Genomic DNA, 23,863 nt, shown 5'->3' with positions numbered 1-23,863 from the left:
GCTGTAGGGAATCTAATCAAAAGGCACCTGGATGGGTGTATGAACAGGAAGAGTTTCGAGGGGTGCTGGCAAATGGGACTAGATTAATTGAGGATATCTGGTCAGCATGAATGGGTTGGACCAAAGGGTCGGTTTCCAGCACTTGGCCTATATCCCTCTCAACCATTCCTATTCATGTCCCCATCCAGATGCTATTTAAAGGCTGTCATTGTACCAGCCTCCACCACTTCTTCTGGCAGCTCATTCCATCCATGCGTCACCCCCTGCATGAAAAGGTTGCCCTTTAGGTCCCATTTAAATCTTTCCCCTCTCACCATAAACCCTCTGGTTCTGGACTGCCCAACCTCCAGGGAAATGACCTTGTTATTTACCCTATCCATACTCCTCATGATTTTATAAACCCATATAAGGTCACCCCTCAACCTCTGACACTTCAGGGAAAACAGCCCCAATCTATTCAACCTCTCCCTGTAGCCCAAACTCTCGGCAACATCCTGGTAAATCATTTCTGGTGGAGAAGTCAATGATTTGGGTTAATACCTGAAACACTGACTTCACTGCTGGTGCTGCCTGGCTTGCTGTGTTCTCCCAGCCTCCTGCTTGTCTACTTTGGATTCCAGGATCTGCAGCTTGTTTTTGTCTCTAACGAATGGCAGAGCAGACTCGATGGGCTGAATGGCCTAACTTCTGCTCCATTGGTCTCACAGGCTTTGGTTTGTGCAGATTGTTTCAGTGGGAACGTGCAGTCCTGGGCTCAATGAGCAGTAGCACCCAATGGATCAAAGTTCATAGAATCACAGAATCCCTACAGTGTGGACACAGGTCCTTCAGCCCAACAAGTTCAAACTGACCCTCTGAAGAGTCACCCACCCAGACCCATTTCCCTACCCTATTACTCGACATTTCCCCTGACTAATGCACCACACCTACACATCCCTGTACACTGGGACAATTTAACTTCACCAATCCACCCTACCTGCACACCTTTGGGCTGTGGGAGGAAACCGGAACACCCAGAGAAAACCCACGCAGGCACAGAAGGAGAATGTGCAAACTCCACACAGATAGTTGCCCCAACAGTGGAATCAAAGCCGGGTCCCTGGCACTGTGAGGCAATGCTACTCACCACTGAGCCACCGTGGGAGTGGGTACAGTCCAGCAGAAAACAAAACAAGCACCAACTCTCCCACTGTCAGACTGGGCAGGAGGTTCAGTCCTGGGGGTGACCCACAGCAGCCTCACCGGCAGAATCCGATTGTTGGGAACGCTGGTGCCCCCGCTGGTGCCTCTGCAAGTTGCAGGCCTGGGTGAAGGCCTTCCCGCACTCAGGGCAGCTGAAGGGCCTCTCCCCAGTGTGGACTCGCTGGTGCTTCAGTAAGTCAGAGGAATTGCTGAAGGCCTTTCCGCACTCAGGACAAGCGAATGGCCTCTCCCCGGTGTGGACCCGCCGGTGGATCAGCACGTGGGAGAAATTGCTGAAGGCCTTCCCACACTCGGGGCAACTGAAGGGCCTGTCCCTGGTATGGACCCACCGGTGGGTCAGCAGGTTGGAGGCATGGGTGAAGGCCTTCCCACACTCAGGGCAGCTGAAAGGCCTCTCCCCTGTGTGGACCCGCTGGTGGGTCAGCAGGGCGGAGGAATCGCTGAACCCCTTCCCGCACACTGGGCAAGTGAATGGCCTCTTCCCTGTGTGGACACTCTGGTGCCTCAGCAGGGAAAAGGCCTGGGTGAAGGCCTTCCCACACTTAGGGCAGCTGAAGGGCTTCTCCCCTGTGTGGACCCGCCGGTGGGTCAGCAAGGCGGAGGAACTGCTGAACCCCTTCCCACACTCTGGGCAGGCGAATGGCCTCTCCCCGGTGTGGACCCGCTGGTGCTTCAGTAGGTCAGAGGAATTGCTGAAAGCCTTCCTGCACTCAGGGCAGCTGAAGGGCCTCTCCCCTGTGTGGACCCGTCGGTGCCTCAGCAGGGTGGAGGAACTGCTGAACCCCTTCCCGCACTCAGGGCAGGAGAATGGCCTGACCCCAGTGTGACTGCGCTGATGAGCCTCCAGGACAGACGGGACATGGAAGGCTTTCCCACAGTCGCCACACTTCCAAGGTTTCTCCAATGAGCGGGATTCCTCTGGTTTCTCCATGGCTGAAGCTTCAGCGGCACACAAACACGTGTACAGTCCCTCCCTGCCGTGAATTCCTCTTTCCAGGCTGGATAACTGTTTTCGGTTCCACACTCAGTACGCTGTAACAGTAGGGTCTCTCATTCAGTCCCATTGATGCTGAAAACGTACTGAAGCAGGGACCAAAAGACTTTGCTCCTTCTCACAGAATCTTAGTCAAAACTCGTTCCAGTCCCAATGGACTGAATGACTGTCAAACATTGACTTGAAATTGAGGACAGCAGACGCTGGAGAGTCAGAGTCAAAAAGTGCGGAAAAGCACACCAGGTCAGGCAGCATCTGAGGAGCAGGAGAGTCGGCGTTTTGGGCATAAGCCCTTCATCTGTTGATTTTTAAACTTCAGTTTTCAGATCAAATACTCTGTAAAAAGAGACTATAAAAGTCATCATTGTCACTGAGAAGGTCTATAGCCTTAAAACTTGTCTTTAAACATTTAGACTAAATGTAATGATGAATTATAGAACACACTTATTACACCAGAAAGAATGTAAAAGATAGGGACACCTGGGCTTACCAAGTGATAACAGGATGCTGTAAGACAATTAAGAAGGTTTGCCTTAGCATCGGTGAATCTGTTTGAACAGGACACCAAGTGATAACATTCACAGCCGTTCCCTTGTGAAATTAATGACAGTGTTTGGTTCTGACCCTGAAACGAAACTCGGTACTATCAAAAACTTTGTAATTAACACTCAGTTGCTGTCAATTATAATGGATTTGTATACCCCTTGCAAGAAGGGCAGTCACAGAGAAAATAAATCTTTGCTGTTACAAAACCCTGACTTGAGAGTTCAAAAGGACACTAGAGATAGACACCATTTTAGTGCTGAGGCTGTTGAATCCAGTAGAAAATTAACTCTTAGTGCTTAGCTGGTATGGATCGAATTTAATTGCATTTTGAGAAGCCAATTCTGGTTATGAAATGCAAATTCTATAAAAGGAAATACTGATAAAGCTTTAAATTACTTGCTGTTTTTACGGACTGCCCCACTGTCAATTCTAACTAATTAGATCTTATGTCTTATTTGAATTTGAATCACAAACTTGAAAAGTAGGCATGTTTCATTCGAAGACAAATGAATCAGTTTGAGTGCAACCTTACGGTAACATCTCTGCCTCAGGTACAGAATGGTTTAGTGCTTAAAAAGCAGGAGTCTGCTCCTAGCTTAGAAATTATTCAAGGTCGAATATTGAAGAGATTCTTGCACAATGTGTCGGGAAGCCATTTTATGATTGAACGTTTGCCCTCCTTACTAAGAAGCTGTTTTATAAAAGAAATGTATCTGACAATGTGAGCTGTGCAAGGTTATCTTGTGAACTCTCCAATTAGCTGAGACTGGTACCTCTTTATGAGAGGAGTTTATCTCACTAGCAGGCGCCTAACTCAGCTGTTTATCCCACCTGACGAATGGCTTAGGGCCTGTCGGAGTGATGAGTCAAGCTTCACAGACCTGTCAATTCGCTTTTCTTCCTTATGAATTATTGTCTTTCACTATTATCTGTCTAATTAAGAACATGCAATTTCTTTTTCAAAATATTGTACAAAGGAAGCCACTTTGTATCAATACATTGGGGTAGCCTGCTGGGCAATTGAACAGCTGGTAACCTACTCTCCTAGATTATTAGAACCAAGTTAGTTTACCTTATAGGAATCAATGTTATGTTGGCACAGTGATGCTTTCAGTGAATAAAGAGGATAACTAAAATTATACTAAACTGTCCAAAACAGGTTTTTATTCCAGACTTCCAAACAGTACGATTTCCAGGACGAACCAAGAGGGAGGCTTTACAGGTCTGAGTCCACAAGGGATTCCCTGGGCGGTCTCAAATCTCCACTTTAACATCAGTCCAGGGTAGAAATTCAGAACAAGCAATTCTTTTTCTGCAGAACAATCTTTTCTTTTGTTATTCCACAAAATTGAAAGCACCATCCCAATGTCTCTCCCCCTATCCATTCTCACTCCACTCTAATTTTCCTGAAGGATGCTAATTCAGGATCTTACAGTGCCAAAAAAGTTAAAAAAAAACATCGCTTTTGAATAACTCTACCTGAAAGTTAACATCTTTCACGACATTGGGATACTGCTCAGTGTGAGCAGATCTGATTTTGGGAAGCAAAGAAAAACTGTAAGTTCAGGATAAAACTGCAATACAGCGTCTTTAGAAACATCCAGACACGGGGTCAAGGCATTGACACCAACACCAGTGAGAAACTAAACATACAGACGTGGCAAACCATCTGTCTTTAGTCTTTTAGAATGGGTTGTAGGTATCATTAATATGTAAATCTCAGAACTTCTTACAAATCACCTTCTCGAGATAACATAAGTTTTGTAACAAAAGGTGACACCTCAGCTCAGACAATGCATTAAAGGTATGAGGTCACAGTCAGTCTGTATCCCAATGTTGAATCTGACAAGTTCTGTTTCCAAAGTGAAGTTTACAAAATATTATATGCATGCACTGACTGCATTGACTGCCAGCAGATTGCGCATTTTTTGAATAAAATCAAATGTTTGGATCAGAAATTGGCTAGCTGAAAGAAGACAGAGGGTGGTCGTTGATGGGAAATATTCATCCTGGAGTTCAGTTACTAGTAAGGTACAAGGATCTGTTTTGGGTCCACTGCTCTTTGTCATTTTATTAATGACCTGGATGAGGGCATAGAAGGTGGGTTTGTAAATTCGCGGATGACACTAAAGTCGGTAGAGTTGTGGATACTGACTAAGGATGTTGTCAGTTACAGAGGGACGTAGATAAGCTGCAGGGCTGGGCTGAGAGGTGGAAAATGGAGTTTAATGCAGAAAAGTGTGAGGTGATTCACTTTGGAAAGAGCAACAGGAATGCAGAGTACTGGGCTAATGGTAAGACTCTTGGTAGTATAGATGAGCAGAGAGATCTTGGTGTCCAAGTACGTAGATCCTTGAAAGTTACCCAGGTTGATAGGGCTGTTAAGAAGGCATACGGTGTGTTAGCTTTTGTTGGTAGAGGGATTGAGTTTCAGAACCATGAGATCATGCTGCAGCTGTACAAAACTCTGGTGCGGCCAGATTTGGAGTATTGCGTACAGTTCTGGTCACCGCATTATAGAAAGGATGTGGAAGCTTTGGGAAAGGTTCAGAGGAGAGTTACTAGGATGTTACCTGGTATGGAGGGAAGGTCTTAGGAGGAAAGGCTGAGGGGCTTGCGGCTGTTTTGGTTAGAGAGAAGAAGATTGTAAGATGACTTAACTGAGACATAAGATAATCAGAGAGTTAGATTGATTGGACAGTGAATGCCTTTTTCCTTGGATGGCAATGGCTAGCACGAGGGGATATAATTTTAAATTGAGGGGTGATAGATATAGGACAGATGGTCAGAGGTAGTTTCTTTACTCAGAGTAGTAGAGGTGTGGAACGTACTGCCTGCAATAGTAGTAGACTCGCCAACGTCAAGGGCATTTAAATGGTCATTGGATAGGCATATGGACGAGAATGGAATAGTGTCGGTTAGATGAGCTTCAGATTGGTTCCACAGGTCGGTGCAACATTGAGGGCCGAAGGGTCTGCACTGCGCTGTAATGTTCTATGTATCCATAAATATAATTCTGCAAATACAAATTCACCCTATACACTTACATGCATGTGTGCGTGCATGAGAGAAAGCAAATGTCTATGTCTATGCTGTTTATCTCTGTCTGTTTGATAACAAATGCTTTATTTCTGTAAATGTTGTTATAAATCAGAGTTGGGTACTAATAGTTAGATGTAAGGGAGAGAGAATTCCTCAAGTTGGGTACCATAAGAATCCTGGGAGACCTTTATTTCTGGCTTACTTCCCAATGAACAAACATTAAACACACTCACCTATTTATTTCTAATTTTGTTTCATTTTTCTTGTTTATTCCCCACTACGATGAGTCTCTCTGTCTGGATGGTTGACAGGCTGGGGCAATGTGGGTTGGGCCTAGAGTGACTGAATGTTTTATTGTTCTGGAAGGTGGAAAAGGGGGTCAAAGCTTCAGCAAAAACCCAGCAGAGCTGAGGAGATACGACACCTTACTCTGTGGGAACAGGAAGATCAAAGAGGACAGAGAAATCAGGACCTGAAATCCGAGCTGACACCAGACTACCCTGTGATCAGTGCTTTGATTAACAATGCCAACCATCTACCTTTACCGAGCTTCCCATTAAACTTCTCTGTAAGGAGTCTCAGATTATAATTATTCTCTTCAATGTGTGCAGCCAATTCATTCACTTTTGTTACAATGCAGCACACATTCAGCTTTTACTTTTATTTTTTGTGATCTTTTGAATCCAGCTTTGATTGCTGGTACTTTTATCCTCCTTGTCCCTTTTTATCGTTCTCTAACATTCATTTTCCACATCACCACACTGCTCACTGGCCTTGATTTGGATTAGCCATGCTAAATTGCCCATTGTGCCCAGGGATGTGCAGGTTAGGTGGGTTAGCCAAGGGAAATGCACAGTTATAGTTTCACAGTAATAGAAGCAGGAGTAGGCCATTTGGCCCATCCAGCCTGCTCTGCCATTCATTAAGATCATCATCTCAGCTCCTCCTATCTACATTGTCCCAACTACCCTTTAATTCCCGATAATGCAATAACCCAGCAAACTATATACTGAATATATTTAATAAAGCTGCTGCTACTGCTTCCTTGGGCAGAGAATTCCATAGATTCACCACATTCCAGGGAAAGCAATTCTTCCTCATCTCTGTCCTAAATCTACTCTCCCTAATCTTGAAGCCATGTCCCCTAGTCCTAGTCTAATTCACCAGCAGAAATGACAGGACAGGATAGGTGGGGTGGGGGTGGGTCTGGGTGGCATGGTCTTCAGAGGGATCAGCGTTACCTTTATGAGCTGAATGGCCTGATTCCACACCTTGGGCTTCAATGATTTACCAAGGTTGTGCGCGCTCCGGATGACAGCTCCCAGAACCTCTCACTTTCTGCAAATCGAAAGACAAGTCCCACCCTGCCCTCTCGTATGTGTGTTCTGTAACTGCTTAATCATTTCGAGTGAATCCAGCCCACACCTCCCACTGCTGCCTGTAACCTTTACAATGCTGATGAAACAATGAAATACCTGCAGTACTGAAAATCGTAAGGCTTCTAACGATACCAGTTACTGATTCACTGCACCTTCTGATGGACAGTGTTGGAAATACAATGTTGAAGGCTGAATGAAATGAGCAGTTTAAAACAAAAACCCACCTAACCCTTCGCTAGGTTCTCCACTCAGCACACTCTACTAACTGCCAGTAAACCTGAAAGCACTTCATCCCCACAGTGCAATGAATTCCCACTTTCCACCAGAATTCCAGATGTGCTCCCTCACTCAGTTGCTGTCTCACAAATGAAAGATTTCATTGTAACTTCTGCTCCCAGTCAGGGCAAAACATCTTTGAAAACTACTCTGGAAGTCTAGTCTTCACAACCACACTTCTACTTTTACTGAAGACCATTAGAGTCATACAGCACAGAAACAGACCCTTCGGCCCAATCAATGGTACCGACCAGATATCCTAAATTAATCCAGTCTCATTTGCCAGCATTTGGCCCATATCCCTCAAAACCCTTCCTATTCAAGTACCCATCCAGATGCCTTTTAATATGTTGTAATTGTACCAGCCTCCATCTCTTCCTTTGGTAGCTCATTCCACAGAGACATCACCATCTTTGTGAGGAAGTTTCCCCTCAGGTTATTTTTAAATCTTCCCCCTCTCATCTCAAACCTATGCCCTATACTTTTGGACTTACATACCCTTGGGAAATGATCTTGGCTATGCATCCTATCCATGTCCCTTATGAACTTCTATAACGTCACCCCTCAGCCTCCAACACTCCAGGGAAAATAGACCCAGTCTCTTCAGCCTTTCCCTGGAGCTCAAACCTTCCAACTCTGGCAACAGCCTTGTAAATTCCTTCTGAACTCTTTCAAGTATCACAACATCTTTCCTGCAGCAGGGAGATCAGAAATATGTGTGGTATTCCAAAACATGGTCTAACTCAATTTACTGACCAATGGAGGAAAGCATATCAAACAGCTCCTTCATTATCTGATCTACATGCTACTCCACTTTCAAGGAACTATGAACCTGCTCTCCAAGGTCTTTTTGTTCTGCTTCACTGCCCAGGACCTTAGAATTGGGTGTATAAATCCTGCCCTGATTTGCCTTACCAAAACGCAAAATCTCATACTCATCTAAATTAAACTCCATCTGCCACTCCTTGGCCCATCAGCCTATCTCATCAATTCTAATTTATATCAAACCTTCTTTCCTCTTTCATTCACAGAAAGCTGAAAATCTCCATCCCTCAGACTCTACCCCACTCTCACTTTGCTGAACCTAATTCCTCTGTACCTCATCCTGAAGGGTCTGGTCCATGCTGATTAACAGGCCCACACTCGGGGGTGGGGGGGGGGTCTAACTGAAACAGACAGAGTACTGAACAGCCAGGACAGAGTGGACATTGACAAGATGTCTCCATTGGTAGGAGAAACTAGAACTTCAGGGCACAGCCTTCGAGTAAGGGGAAGACTTTTCAGAATGGAGATAAGAAGAAATGTCTTCAGCCAGAGAGTGCTGAATCTATAAAATTCATTGCCACAGGAGGCCAGGTCACCGAGTATATTTAAGACTGAGATAGATATCTTCTTGAGTATCAAGGGAATCGAAGGTAATGGGGAGAAAGCAGGGGAATGAGGTTGAGAAATTTATCAGCCATGATTGAATGGCGGAGCAGACTCGATGCGTTGAATGGCGTAATTTCTGTTCTCATGTCTTATGGTCTCACACAGTGTGACAGAATTGGGAGCAGGGGTAGACCATTTGGTTTTTCGAGCCTGCACCAGCACTGAACAGATCATAACTGGATAGGAATATACTTACATCTGGGTGGATAGGTTGAGATGTTTTTTCACTGGAGTGTCGGAGGTTGAGAGGTGACTTTATAGAGGATTATAAGATTGTGAGGGGTATAGATGAGGTGACCAGCAGGTGTCCTTTCCCGAGGGTGGGGGTTTCAAGATGAGGGAGCAAATTTTGAAGGGGAGAGGAGAAAGATTTTAAAATGACATGAGGAGAATCGTTTTTTTAGGAAAGTGGTTAGTGTGTGGAATCAATGTTCAGAGGAAGTGGTGGATGTAGGTACAGTAACAATGTTTAAAAGACATTTTGATAAGTACATGAAAAGGAAAGGTTCGGAGGGATATGGGCCAATCACTGGCAAATGGACCAGTTTAATTTGAGAACATAGCATGGACTAGTTGGACTGAAGGGTCTGTTTCTGTGCTGTAGGATCCTGTAGCTGTTCTCTACTGGGGTCTGAAAACCATTTTCTTGGAGATCCAAGATGGCGGTGGTCTGAGTGGTCTGCTGTGTTGGGCTCTGTGCTATATCCTATGGCAATGTGGACATTTACCCCCCACCCCCTCGTTAACCATCCTTAGGAGAAAAAAATACTCCTATAAACTTAGTGAACATCTGGAGCTGCTAAAATTGTGGTTTGACAGCTTTAAGACCAGGATGAAAGCAAATGAAGGAAAGGGGCCAAAAGGAGTGCAGCAGGCAGGGCACTCACCTACTACATCGGGGGTGCCTGGCGCCATTGCTCAAACTCCCAGGGCAGTCCCCTTGGATTTAATGGGGCAGCAGCAGTTACTCTCGGAGTTTGGCAAATTCCGAGATAAGATTGAAGCAGCAGTGGAACCACTATCTGCCACGCTGGAAAAGCATGGTCAGGAAATTCAAATGTTGGCCCAAAGAGTAAAGGCAGCAGAGGAGAGGACCGTGGCGGAGGTCTCAGGAGGAAGGATCCAAACGCTGGAAGACCAGGTTCGGGTCCTTCAGGAGCAAGTGGACGCCCTGGAAAACTAAAGTAGGAGAAAAAGCTTACAGCTCGTGGGTCTTCTGGAACGTGAGGAAGGCGAAGACCTCATTGGAATCCTGGAGAAGTGGTTCCTGATGTTCTTGGGGCTGGAGTTGGAGTCGGGCCTGTTGAGTTTGGAGCGGGCCCACCGGATTGCAATGTACAGGTCAGGACCAGACCCACGCCCCCGCATGGTCCTTGTGCGACTCCTGCATTATAAAGAAAAACAGTTAATGATTGAAACAGCAAGAAGACTGGGAAGAGATCCACAGGCTTTGTGCATTAAAGGCTCAAGAATAATATCTTTTCAGGACTTCTCAGGAGCCAGAATTAAGAAGAGAAAGGGCTTTTGATGAAGTTAAGAGAAAATTAAGGGATCTGAACATTCACTGTTCCTTGAGGTCCCTGGCCGTGTTACATTTTGCTCATGGGGGGGCGGTATATCATTTTGATTCAGCAGAAAAGGTGAAGGACTTTGTGAATTCTCTGAATTCAAGAACTCAGGTTGGGATGGGGCCATCGATACAGACAATGGTGCAGTTCTTTCTGTCCCATCTTTTCTTTTCTCTCTCTCCATTTTTTTCGTGGTTATCGGCTTCTCCATACTGCCTTGATGTAAAACCGGAATTATTTAGTATATCGGTCAGTTGTGCATTATGCGAGGACTTTTGTTTTAACTGCTGTCCTTTTGGTTTTGGTTTGGGGGTGGCGATACCTGTGGTTAAGATATATGGAGAAGGGGTGTGTGTGTGGCGGGGGCGGGGGGGAATGGGCATCCATTTTTAACTCTCAGAATGTAAATAACGTGTTTTTTGTTCATCTGTGAATTGCCTGGGGTTAGGGCACAGCCTCGGTTGGAAGGATCCAGGATGTTTGCTGTGGGCAAGGTGAGGTAGGGTGGTGGGGGAGTTATGATAGAGCTAAAGGAGAAGAATGCCCTAAGAGTAGAGGACTGGCTATACTGATAAGAAGGAACCTCCCTTTTCAGGTAATTGAGAAAATTAAGGACGAAATTGGACAGTTCATCATTCTTAAAGATCAACTACATGGATAAGAGTATGGCGTCCTGAATGTGTATTCCCCACCCCCCCCCCCCCAATGTGCACCCTCTTACATTTCTAACTGATGGAGTTGCTAAAATGATGAGTCTTGGGGGTGCACAGCACTATCATAGGAGGGGATTTTAATCTCCTCAGAGATCCTGAAGTAGACAGGGTGACAAGGGGCCTCGCATGTATGATTGCACGATCTAAGCAGTAGGAGGACATGATTGGTTTGATTTGTTTACCTACAGTGTGGAAACAGGCCCTTCGGCCCAACAAGTTCACACTGACCCTCCGAAGAGTAATCCATCCAGACCCATTTCCCTCTGACTAATGCACCTAACACCATGGGCAATTTAGCATGTCCAATTCACCTTACCTGTACATCATTGGACTGTGTGAGGAAACCAGAGCACCCGGAGGAAACCCACGCAGACACGGGAAGAATGTGCAAACTCCACATATACTCATCCAAGGCCGGAATCGGACCTTGGTCCCTGGTGCTGTGAGGCAGCAGAGCTAACCACTGAGCCACCGTGCTGCCCCAGTGTGAGGAGTTGGGGTTAGTGGATGTGTGGAGACATCGCCACCTGAATGGAAGGGACTTTACTTTCTGTTCCAACCAACACAAGTGTCACACATGAGTTGACTGCTTTTTTATGTCATCAGATATTTTGGATAAAACACTGGCTTGTAAAATTGGGCAGATAGCTGTCTCAGACCACGTGCCAGCGTATTTAGATTGTAAAATCAAGGGTGGTGGAATGGATGCACGGCACTGGCGCACAGACCCATTCCTGTTAAGGAATGGCAAATTCGTTGAGTACATCAGAAGAAAGTTCAGGGTCTTCTGGGATATCAACTCAAGTAAGGCCAGTAATCCGGCAATACTGTGGGAGGCCACTAAGGCATATTTATGAGGCCTAGTTATTTCATATTAAACAAATAGAAGGAAGCCGAGGGAGGAGCAACAATAGATGCTGAGGAAGTATATTATATTAGGACTTCACTGGTCAAGCTGCAGCTCTCAGGGTTGCTCTCGACTCATTGCACACACAGGTGCCAAAAAACGGTCTCCTTTGCCAAACAAAGACTGTTTGAATTTGGACAACCTGCCCCTCCCTAGTATAAAGGCGGAACGGGTTTCCCTATTGAATGCACCAATGATGATACAGGAGGTGCAGGAAACAATAAAGCATCTCCAGATAGCAATGCACCGGGGTCAGATGGGTTCCCAAGTGAATTCCATAAGGAATTCATAAATGCCATCTCTGAGGATGTATAGCTATTCAGACACATAGGTTTGTCTTCCGCCCTCTCTTATGGAGGCTAATATCTCCTTCATTTTAAAGAAGGAGAAAGAGCCCGAAGAATATGCTTCATACAGACCCATTTCACTGTTGAATGTAGATTTTAAAATCCTACCCAAGTTGCCGGCCCTGAGGTTGGAAAAGATGTTGCCCTGTATTATGAAAGATGATCAGATGGGTTTTAACGGCTGTAGCTCCTCCAATAATATCAGGAGGGTACTGAACATAGTGCAGGTATGCCACAAAGATTGATCCTGGGTTCGGTGGTTTCCATAGATGCAGACAAGGCATTTGACCGGATGGAATGACTGTACTAGTTTGGGGTCCCTGAGCATTTTGCTAGACGGGTAGTGGTGTTGTATAATGATCCTAAGGCAGCAGTCATCACAAACGGCACTAAGTTTGATAACTTTCATATGGGGAGAGGGAGTCAACAGGGATGTCCTCTTTCACTACTGCTATTTATCTTGGCAATTGTGCCATTAGCTGAGGCGATCAGGAGGGATCCTGAAATAGTGGGGCCAGAGGTGGGAATGGGGAGCATAAGATTACCCAATATGTTGATGACGTCCTTTTGTTCTTGGCCAATCTGGAGGAGTCAGTTTCTCGATTTGATTCAAACAATTAATTTATTTGGCTGTTTTTCGGGCTACAGGATCAACTTTACAAAATCGGAAGCCATGCCGGTGGGGGGATTAGTGGAGGTGCCTGATCTGAAGGATGGAATGCAGTTCCTGTTTAGATGGTCGTCAAAAGGATTTTTGTATTTGAGAATTTTTATTACTCCTGCCTTCCACCAGCTGTATAAAGCTAACTATGTACAATTACTCGAGAGGATAAAGCAGGATTTGCAGCAGTGGAAGGGTTACCGTTATGATGGTTACGCCGAATAGCCCTGAATAAAATGAATGTTCTTCCTTGCCTGTTGTAACCCTTGAGAATGCTCCCGTTGTTGCTACCCAGATGAGTATTACGGAGGCTCAATGGTTGGCTCGGTTCTTTTATTTGGTGTCGCAGGCGCACCCTAATTAAGTTTACCAAATTGCAGCTCTCGCAGGGTGAGGGAGTGGGGTGAACCTTCTGGACTTGGAGACATCAAATATGCACTTTGTTCCCCTATCTGGGTGGCGGGGCATGGGGGTGATTCGGGGTCAATTTGGCTTGATGTTGAAGCCTCGCAGTTACGTTGTCTCCTAATTATTTATGAATAAGATGAAATCCATGACCGAGCAGTATAAGAGTCCAATCATTTTAAATACAGTGAAAACCTGGAGGATAATGAGGCAAGATGAGGGCAATTGGCTTAAGACCTCACCGTTTACCCCATTGGTGGGAGCCCAAGGATTTAAACCTGGGGCAATGGACTCCGGCTTTAGGTCATGGGAGAATAAGGGAATCTCCTGTCTGGGAGATTTATTCAAGGGGGAGGTCTTGATGTCATTTAGCCAGCTAAGTCAGAAATATGGATTGTACCTATTCCGGTACTTTCAGATAAGGGTTATATACAGAAAAAGATGATGGTCCCTGCTCAGCTTTACAGGTCAGAAGTGGAGAAAAGAGTACTCGAGTGTGCTGGTGTTCTTTCAGTCAGTACTTTGTATTATTTACAAAAGGGGTGTGCCTTAGGGGACGTGGAGGGAACCTGTAGGACGTGGAATCAGGAACTCCGAGAGGATACTTCATTGGAAGTATCGAAAAGAAATATGGGAAAATGTGAGCAAAATTTCAATACGTAACAAAGCACAGGCCTTGAAATTGAAGATTTTACACAGGGCTCATATGGCGCCAGAAAGGCTAGCTAGGTTCAAGAGAGGAGTATCACCAGGTTGTCCCAAATGTAAAATTATTATAGGCACTCTCACACACTGCTATTGGTCATGTTTTAAGGTCCAGACTTACTGGAGTGCTATAGTAAGGGAGCCGAAGGACATCCTCGGGATTGAAGTTAAAGTGGATCTGGCATTTCTTCTTCTGGGGTTAGCAAATTTGCCCTCTCCTGGGGAAACATAGGAAGAGACTATGTAACATTCTTACCCACTATACAAGGAAGAACATTTTAATTAAATAGACAGCGGAAAAAACCCCAGGTCTTACTGGGTGGCGTCGGCTAGTGATGGAGCATCTCCCCCAAGACTACCACATGAATATGGTGCACCACTGAACAGGGCGGTTTTATAAGACATGGAAACCTTTCTAAATTATATGGATGCAGACTTATCAGCAATATTGATTAGGGCCGTGGTATGCCATGGGAATCAGTTTGGGCACCAGTGGGGCCCTGGGAAGGGAGGCTGGGGGGAAAAGAATATGGGTACAATAACTGGAGCTCCCAGGGATGGGAGCCTCAGTGGAGGTGTAATGAGTTAAATAGAATAAAATAATGTGATGTAATTTAATTTGAATTCAGTTTAATTTATTTTTTAAATTTGATTGAAGTTTAGTTTAAGCTAAGCAGGTAAAGTTGTTCTGGTAGAATAGTAGTTAGTTCATTATTAATAGTATCATGATATGACATTATTGTACTGCCTCTATCTTTCTGTATTTTGGTATTGTTCTTTTTTGTCTATAGATGTTTTGTAAAAGATTTGAAAATGTTTCTAATAAAATATTTTAAAAAACATTTCCTTGCCTTCCCCCATAACTAATTTTAACATTCAAAAGTCAGATAAACTCAGCTTTGAATATATTCAATGACCCCCTAACTGCACGAAGACATCCCCACTTCTGAACTCAATTCCTCTTGCTAATACACCACTTGCCTTGCTCATTGCTTGCTGCACTTGTCTGACAACTGGCATTGACTGGGATAGAAAGCCTGAGTAGAAGGTAGCTGAGGCACCTTTGTACGTCCACACATCATTCCTGATGAATGGTTTTTGCCCAAAACATTGACTGCCCTGCACCACGGATGCTGCCTGATCTGTTGTGCTTTTCCAGCGCCACATATTTCGACTCTGATCTCTAGCGTCTGCAGTTCTCACTTGTCCCACATCCCAATATATCACCATTTAAACAATGCATCTCCTTTCTATTTTTATTTTACAGGAAAGACTATAACTTCACACTGTGTAACTGCATTTGCCATGTGTTTGCCAATTAAGACACAGACCTGAACCAACTTTGCTGCAAGTCAAGAACTGAACTCCAGAATGAAAAAATAAAATGGAAAAGGGGGTGAGAAAAGAGTGTGTTGTACTCACAGATGTTGGACAGAGGAAAATTGCAGTCTGAGGTGAAGCTCAATCTTCATTCAGAGAGAGAAGAACAGCAACTACACCTTCACAAATTCATGGTCTAACGTCCGCATTCAGAGAATAGGGGCGTTCTCAATGGCAGGAAGACCACACTCCTTCCGGTCTTCTGGCGCTTTCTATTGGTCCATCAAAAGAATGTCGCGTCCTGTCTCCGCTGTCAGGTAGGAGCATGCGCACTACTTTGCTGACACCAGCGTACATGCGCAGTGTTTGCTGACACCGAGAAGCATGCGTAGTCTGTCCTGTGGAGGTGTTGGTGTAACCGACAAATTTTCAGTCTCAATGCTAATAGGAGAGAAAGAAAGACTGGTGCCACAAATTTGTTTTCCTGAGACTCAACATTTTATTGTTTTTGAATTTTGTCTGGCTGCTCAATTTTGTCTGTCTTTTCCCCAGGTTAGAGGAAGTACAAAACTAGAGGGGCATCGGCTGAGAGTGAGAGCGGAAAGGTTTAAGAGGGACAGATGGGATAAATTTTCACGCAGAGCATAGTACGTGTATGGAATGAGCTGCCAGAGGCCGTGTGTCAAGGCTGGTACATTTACAACATGTGAAAGGCTTCTGGATGGGTTCTGGAAAGGCCTGTATATGAATAGGAAGGGTTGAGAGAGATGAGCCAAATACTGGCATACAGACCACTAGATTTATTTCAGATATGTGGTCGGCATGGACCAAAAGGTTTGTTTCTGTGCTCTGCAATTCTATGACTCTATTTCTACATATTCTGAACCAATTTCACAAGACTAGGAATAGGTCATTCCTCCCTCACAGCCTGTTCTCAACTGTGGCTTAACTGCAAGTTTCAGAAAGATGTCTGCAGTTTTTTTTAAAGCAATTGAATATGCTTTCAGACGTTATTGATGTTTCTAAATACAACATTTTAGCTATTCTCAATGTTTTACAAATCAGCCGTTTCGCTGGTTCAGTGGTTAGCGCTGTTGCCTCACACTGCAAGGAACCGGATTCGATCCCACCATCTGGCGACTGTTGGTGTGGGATTTGCACATTCCTTTGCCCTCCTTTCAGTGCTCCAGGTTCCGCCCATGGTCGCAAAGATGGGCAGGTTAGGGTGGATTGGCCGTGCTAAATTGCCCCACAGTGTGCAGAGATGTGTTATGGGGTGGGATGCTTTTCGGAGGGTCAGTGTGGACTCGATGGGCCGAATGGCCTGCTCCCACACTGTAGGGATTCTATAATTACAAGAGTTGTCAAACCAGCAATTTTAATTGGTGAAGTATAAGACCAGGAGCCAATCTTTAATCAGTTTTCCATTCATTCACAGAGTGAAATTTTAGAATTGTATCACTCTGAGCTCTACTCCCACCTCAATGTCAATAAATGTCTTTTTATCTGTCCTCAAACAATCAATCTGTCCCTCCTTAACCTTGATTTTTTTTAAAGTTAGCATATTTCTTCCTTTAGATAAACCTTATCAATCAAAACACAAAACAATGTTTCAAACCTAATTAAAGATTTTTTACGTTCTATACAAATCTTCTGGGATCCCCAGTAATCACCCCATATCAGCTGTTATCTTCATCAAATAATCTGACAATTATTGACTGCTATCAACCTCTTCCGTCCCAGGAAATTTCCTTTCTCTGCAAAGTTTGGTTCATGTTGGCAAGTTCAATTTATAATGTTTTACATTCTCAGTGTCTGTTTAACGTTCAGTGGGAAAACTGTTTTCAGTCTCACAGTTATACAGTATTCCTCCAAAATGTTTCTGAGGAATGCACTCCTCCCACAAAAGCTGGTGGTTCCACACTTAAAATGCTATTAACGGCTTGCTTGGTTGTCTTTGCTGTTTCCCCTCTAACTGTTCAAAATGTCTGGTTTTATACCCGAAAACATCAGATCATTTCATTGGTTTGGTGTCATTCCAAACTGTAAAATTCAAGTTCGATAGGAATTTGGTATCAGGGGCATACTTTAAACTGATTGGCCGAATTGGAATTTGTTTTTGTTCCATGGCAACACAACTCCAGCTATTTGTTTCAACCAAACGTTACATTTTTAAATTGTTCAGCACGCTTTGTGCTTTCAGTCAGTCCTTGCTCGTTTCCTCTCTGTCAAAAGGTACACTACACACCTACACCTTCATTACACCATCCAAATGTTTTTTAAATGTTGTAACTATACTTGCGTCTATCACTTCTGGAAGTTCATTCACTCACAAACTAACGTCTGTGTAAAAACGTTATCCCTCAGGTTCCTTTTGAAATCTCTCTCCTCTCACCTTAAAAAAAGTCCCCTAGTTTTTAATTCTCCTTCACTAAGGAATAGACATTTGCTAATCACTTTACCTACAACCTTCATGATTTTATAAATTTCTACAAGGTTACCCTCAACCTCCTACGCTCCAGTGAAAAAGGTCCAAGCCTCTCCATGTAACCTGAACACTCCAATCCTGGCAACATCCTGGAAAAGCTTTTCCAAACCCTCTCCAATAGTATTCTGCCTATAACAGGACGACCAGGACTGTACTCAGTACACTAAAATTGGCCTCATCAACATCCTGTACAACCTCAACATGACGTCCCAACTCCAACACTCAATGGTGTGAAAAATGAAAGCAAGTGTGCTAAACACCACCTTAACTACCCTGTCTACCAGTGATGAAACTTTCAAAGAACTATGTACCTGAAACTTCCCCTCCACCCCCACCCCCAAAACAGGTCTCTGTTCTACAACAAGACCCAGGGCCCTACCATTTACTGTACAAGTCTTGCCCTTGTTTGTTTTACCAAAATGCAACCTCTCGCTTTTATCCACACGGTCTCTCTCAGGGACACACACAAATACAGCCTTTCACAGCCTTTCACAGCCTTACACTCCATCACACTTACACTTTACCAAGTTAAAAATCACACAACACCAGGTTATAGTCCAACAGGTTTAATTGGAAGCATTAGCGTTCGGAGCACCGCTCCTTCATCAGGTGGTTGTGGAGGACACAGTTATAAGACACAGAATTTATAACAAACGTTTACAGTGTGATGTAGCTGAAATTATACATTAAAAAATACCTTGATTGTTTGTTGAATCTTTCATCTGTTCGAATACTATGATAGTTTCACATTTTTCAGATGTAAATTTTAAGAAGTTTTGTGATTTACATAAGTTACTTTTCAGGTTAACTGTAACATTTGATGTTAGCTAACACAAATTGTTACAGTTAACCTGAGAACATTTAAGAGGCATTTGGATGGGTATATGAACAGGAAGGGTTTGGAAGGATATGGGCAGGGTGCTGGCAGGTGGGATTAGATTGGGGTGGGATATCTGGTCAGCATGGACAGGTTGGACCGAAGGGTCTGTTTCCATGCTGTACATCTCTATGACTCTATTTACATATGAAAGAAGTGAAACTCTCATGGTTTATGAACAGATGAAAGACTCAACAAACAATCAAGGTATTTTCCTATGTACAATTTTAGTTACATCACACTTTAAATTTTTGCTCTAAATTCTGTGCCTTACAATTGTGTCCTCCACAACCACCTGATGATGGAACAGCGCTCCAAAAGCTAGTGCTTCCAATTAAACCTATTGGACTATAACCTGGTGTTGTGTGATTTTTAACCTTGTACAGCCCAGTCCAACACCGACATCTCCAAATTATGACACTTTACCAAGCATACAAACACGCACTCTCTTATGCACACACAAGTCTTTGGGGTGAATTTGGATTTTCAGAATTATATTTGCAGATACATTCAGTTTTCCTCAAAGAGTGTGCAATCTGCAGGCAGTGAAGCCATGTCATATTTTATAAATCCCTACTTTGAAAATACAACCAGTCTAACTCAAGATTGGGATACAGACAGAATCAAACCTCACACCTTTAATACATTGACTGAGCTGAGATGTCACCTCTTTTTATAAAATCTGGAGAATGTACCTTAAAAGTAGTTCTGGGATTTACATATTAATGAACAGAAACTAAAAGTGGCCTCATCAACATCCTGTACAACCTCAACATGACGTCCCAACTCCAACACTCAATGGTGTGAAAAATGAAAGCAAGTGTGCGAAACACCGTCCCTGAACCAGCCAGACTGACGTAGATTCTCGGAGCAGGGCCTGTCTCTCCTGGTTGAGAGGGAGTGTATGAAACCACAGAGAAAGCTGGGACCCACTGGAATTGTATCCCTTCCTCAGTCTCTCTATGTTTTTCCTTAACTTCTGTTTTTCTGACTTTTCTCCCTTTTCTCGCTCACTCTGTGTCTCTCTTTCTTCTTGTCTTCCACTCCCATCCGTCTGTCCTATGGGTTCAGGACCATAATTGTTTGAAGTTTGCGTCACCTACTGACCCTGATCACTCCCTGGACGAAAACGTTCTTCCTAATGTCACTTTTACTTCTTTTCCTCGTGATTTTAAAACTCTGCTGAATCGTTGTCGATCCTTTCAGGCGTGGGAGCATTTGCACTCCATTATTCCTGTGTCTAGACCCTCATGACTTGAAAAACGTCAATCAGGCCAGCTTTCAACCTCCTGTTCTCCTAGGAGAACTGTCCCAACTTTCCAATCTACCTTCATTGCTGACAATCCTCATACACGGCACCATTCACGTCAACCTGTTCAGCGCTGTCTGCAATCACTTCACTTCCCCGCTTCCTGAAATTTCACGCTCACAATTGAGCAATAATGCAGCTGGAGGATTCATTCAGAGTCGGACTGCGCGGGCGAACTATGTGCAATGATTGTTTTGACTTTGAGCAAGTGTTTCCTTTTATCCTGTTCGCTGGAATGGGAGCTCGACCTCATCCCGACTTCAGGCAGCACAATCTCGTTTAATAAATGTGCTTTTTGAGAAAATCACCCCGGCGTTTCTGCACAAGGCAACTTAAGAAACGAGGGCTCGTCCGGGATTCGAACCCGGGATCTCTCGCAAATTCACCCAACTGAAGGCCCGAAACGAGAATCATACCACTAGACCAACGAGCCACAGGCCCAGCACGGCGCGAGCTACCCTGACCCCGGACGCTCCAAGCGCCCTCCCCTGAATCAGCTGAGACTTGCTCAGTGTGAAATACGTTTGAGTTGCACCAAGAATCGCAAACAGCAAAGAGATTCCACAACATTTGCTTCTCATTCCGTCTCCCTGCGCCCAGGACGCTGCTGTTTGTCCCGTTCCCAGTAACTGGACTCTCTCCACTGGCGGATAATTAAACCATATTGTTTCTAATTGCAAACTGTTCTGGGGGAGGGCAGAGCCCCTTCGCTCTTCTGCTCTCTCGCAATCACTTTGGATGGGAGACGTCAGTTCCACTAATGCATAGGAAATGGGCAAGTTTTAACTACATTACAAAGGTCTGTAATCAAAGAGACAGAAAGATGCTGTGATGGCGGGACAGAGAGAAATGGACACCGGAAACTGTTCCCTCAGGTATATCCATATGAGTGTATTTGTGTGCAGCCTGCTCGGTGTTCAGAATTCGTCTTCACACAGCAATCCTGCAGAAAGACTTTTCTAACACGGGCGTCTGTTTCTTTGCTGAGAACGGGCAGCAGTGAACATCTGAGCCCCAACTGTCCCAGATGAAGTTGAAAATGAGCCATTGTTTCTCCCTCAGCCGCTCTGTCCCAGAGACAGGGAGAGGGACGGCATCAACGCGTGACATCATTCCGCCGCAGCCTGAAGCCGTTCAGTCCATCATTTCCATGTGACTCTCTGTCACTTGTATCTCTCCGAGATGATTCCCAATCGGTGATATGTGTCCTCATCATGGGAACTGTGTCTGTGTGGTGATGCTGCTTTCGAAATGCTGATCGTCCTGTCATTCACGTCTGAACCGGAGTGGGGAATTATTGCAGGGAATGAATACGACCGCAAATAATGTGGCTTTGTGGCTCAGTGGTTAACCCTGCTGTCTCATAACGGGACCTGAATTCGATCCTACCCGTGTGCGGCTTGTTTGTGTGGAGTTTGTTCAATCTCCCCGTGTCTGCGTGGGTTTCCTGCGGTGCTCCGGTTTCCTTCCACAGTCGAAAGATGTGCAGGTTAGGTGGACTGACCATGTTAAACTGCCCCATAGTGCCCAGAGGTCGGGAGGTTGGGGGCATCAGTCAGAAGTAAATGTCGGGTCTGGGCGGGTTACTCTTCGGAGGGTTGATACGGACTTGTTGAGCAGGAGGGCCTGTTTCCACACTGTAGGGATTCGAATTCGAATTGTTTCAACTTCACCAGCTCATTCCCATTTCAGAGAAGAGGTGTTAGGATTCAGTTCAGAGCAGACCGGCGGAAAGCAACTCAAATCTCCACAAGCACTTCCCCTCAATTGTGTAAATTGGGCCCGTGTTTAGTGACATATTCAGCTCAGATGCTCGAAGATTTGGGAAGCAGAGGCAAAGGCAAGATATAGAACAGAGTACCGTTACAAAGGAAAGCAATAGCAGACGACAGTTTTGATCGAGGGACATGAACCCAGCACCCTCCCGCTGCGCCACTCCACTTTCCCGCACGGAGTGTTTTCCATAGATCCCTTCACCCTTTCGTCTGGCGTGTGACAGGCAAGTTCGAGACTGGTGTCAAAGATCTCCACTGCTGTCGTGTTATATGGTGTTTCGCAGACGTATGGAGGCTGTGTGAATATGAACTGTTTTCTAAATTCCCACATTCTGTTGATCGAACTGTGATTTAACTCTGAATCATAACATATGTCACAGCGTAGATGGAGGCCATGCGGCCCACCTTCGCTCTGCTGGTTCTACACCGTAAGTAAACGCGTGTCTCAATTCGTATCATTCTCTTGCCTTTTCCGTGTAAATCTGCGCATCTGAACATGACCACAAGCATTGCCCTCCTCAACAGAGAACAGGAGAAAACCACGCAGACCTCCACGAGTGTGTCAACTCAACTGTGCACATTGGGCCAGTATATCAATGTGAAATATTCATGTTGAGTTTTTTGGGAAGCAGATGAGAAGGCGAGGTGCAGAACAGAGCACCCTTTGACGGGTAAGCTGCTAAAGACGACGTTACGTGAATAGGAGAGAATAGGACATGGCGGATTTCAGGCCCTAAAGTCATGGAACTCGATATTGAAGACAGGGGGCATGTAGGGTCTTCAAGTGGAAAATGAAGCATTGTTCTTCCATCTGGAGCTGAGCTTTGCTGGAACACTGCTGCATGCCTGAGACAGAGATGTTGGCCAGGGAACAGGGTGGCATGTTAAAGTGGCGGGCAACCCGAAGCTCAGGGCCTTTTTTGCGGGCAGAATTGAGATGTTCTGCGAAACAGTCACCCAGTTTATGCTTCATGCTACTTTGGGGAAACCACACTGTGAGCAGCGAATGCAGTAGACTAGGTTGTGGCAAATGTGCAGGTAAAGTGCTGCTTCACCTGGCGGGTATGTTCGAGCCCTGTGATATTCAGGAGGGAGCAGGTAAATGGGCAGGTGTTACACATTCGGCGGTTAGAGGATAAAGTGCCTTGGGACAATGGGAGGTGGGTGTGGGGTGTTGAGAGTGAAGGAAGAGTGGACCCGAGGCGTAACCCTGCCCACTTACCTCCTCTCACATATAAATCCGTGAAGTTGAAAGAACATTCCATCCAATAATTCAGTACCACGTGACTCATGAACTAATTTGTATTCATGTTCCGGGGCCAGCATCATTATTGCGTCACAGCAGCTGCAGGCCATCACCGGGGGCTCGCCCTATGACGTCACGGTGCGGCTGGAAGCCCCGGGAGAGTTTATCAAAGAAACCTCCCTGTGGGTCAGGGCAACTCTGCATTAGGAAGCACTGGGATGGTCAACCACTATCAGTTAACATGGGGAACACATCTCCATATTATGCAGCCTCGAGGCAAACTTCCTTCTACTTAAAGTTCAAGAGCCCTCAGACCGAAATTCCCCAGGTACGTTTGGAAGAACTTTTTCCAGGTGTCCGCAAAGTACATCTATGAGCAATTTGTTAAAGTTTGAATTTTGTGAGTGTTGAAATTATGTGCTTTTGATCGAAATCGCAGTTCGAAAAACAGAATGTGGGAATGTCTGCGGGTGCGTGATGGGAGCATCACCCAGAAGGGAAACCATCTCTCCTATTCACTCAATGTCCTCTTTAGCAGCTTTCCGTATAAGGGCGCTCTGTTCTGCACCTCGCCTACTCATCTGCTTCCCAAAACACTTCGACATAAATATTTCACATTGATATACTGACCCAATGTGCACAATTGAGATGACACACTCGTGGAGGTCTGC

At 44.9% G+C, this 23,863-nt stretch overlaps 1 protein-coding gene and 1 non-coding gene across 2 annotated transcripts in view; both read right to left on the bottom strand.

The window, feature by feature from the left end:
* Positions 1-23,863, bottom strand: part of LOC140460302 (uncharacterized) — a 251,439-nt gene that overhangs the window by 76,539 nt on the left and 151,037 nt on the right. The window lies entirely within an intron of this gene.
* Positions 20,515-20,604, bottom strand: trnap-cgg (transfer RNA proline (anticodon CGG)). The gene is given in 2 exon segments: positions 20,515-20,550; positions 20,569-20,604. It is a non-coding gene; the product is annotated as a tRNA-Pro (tRNA).

The sequence above is a fragment of the Chiloscyllium punctatum genome, chromosome 36 (genome assembly GCF_047496795.1).
Source record: "Chiloscyllium punctatum isolate Juve2018m chromosome 36, sChiPun1.3, whole genome shotgun sequence".
In the NCBI taxonomy this organism is placed as follows: domain Eukaryota; kingdom Metazoa; phylum Chordata; class Chondrichthyes; order Orectolobiformes; family Hemiscylliidae; genus Chiloscyllium; species Chiloscyllium punctatum.
The sequence above is the reverse complement of the archived record's forward strand: the minus strand, read 5'-3'. Positions and strand labels throughout refer to the sequence as shown.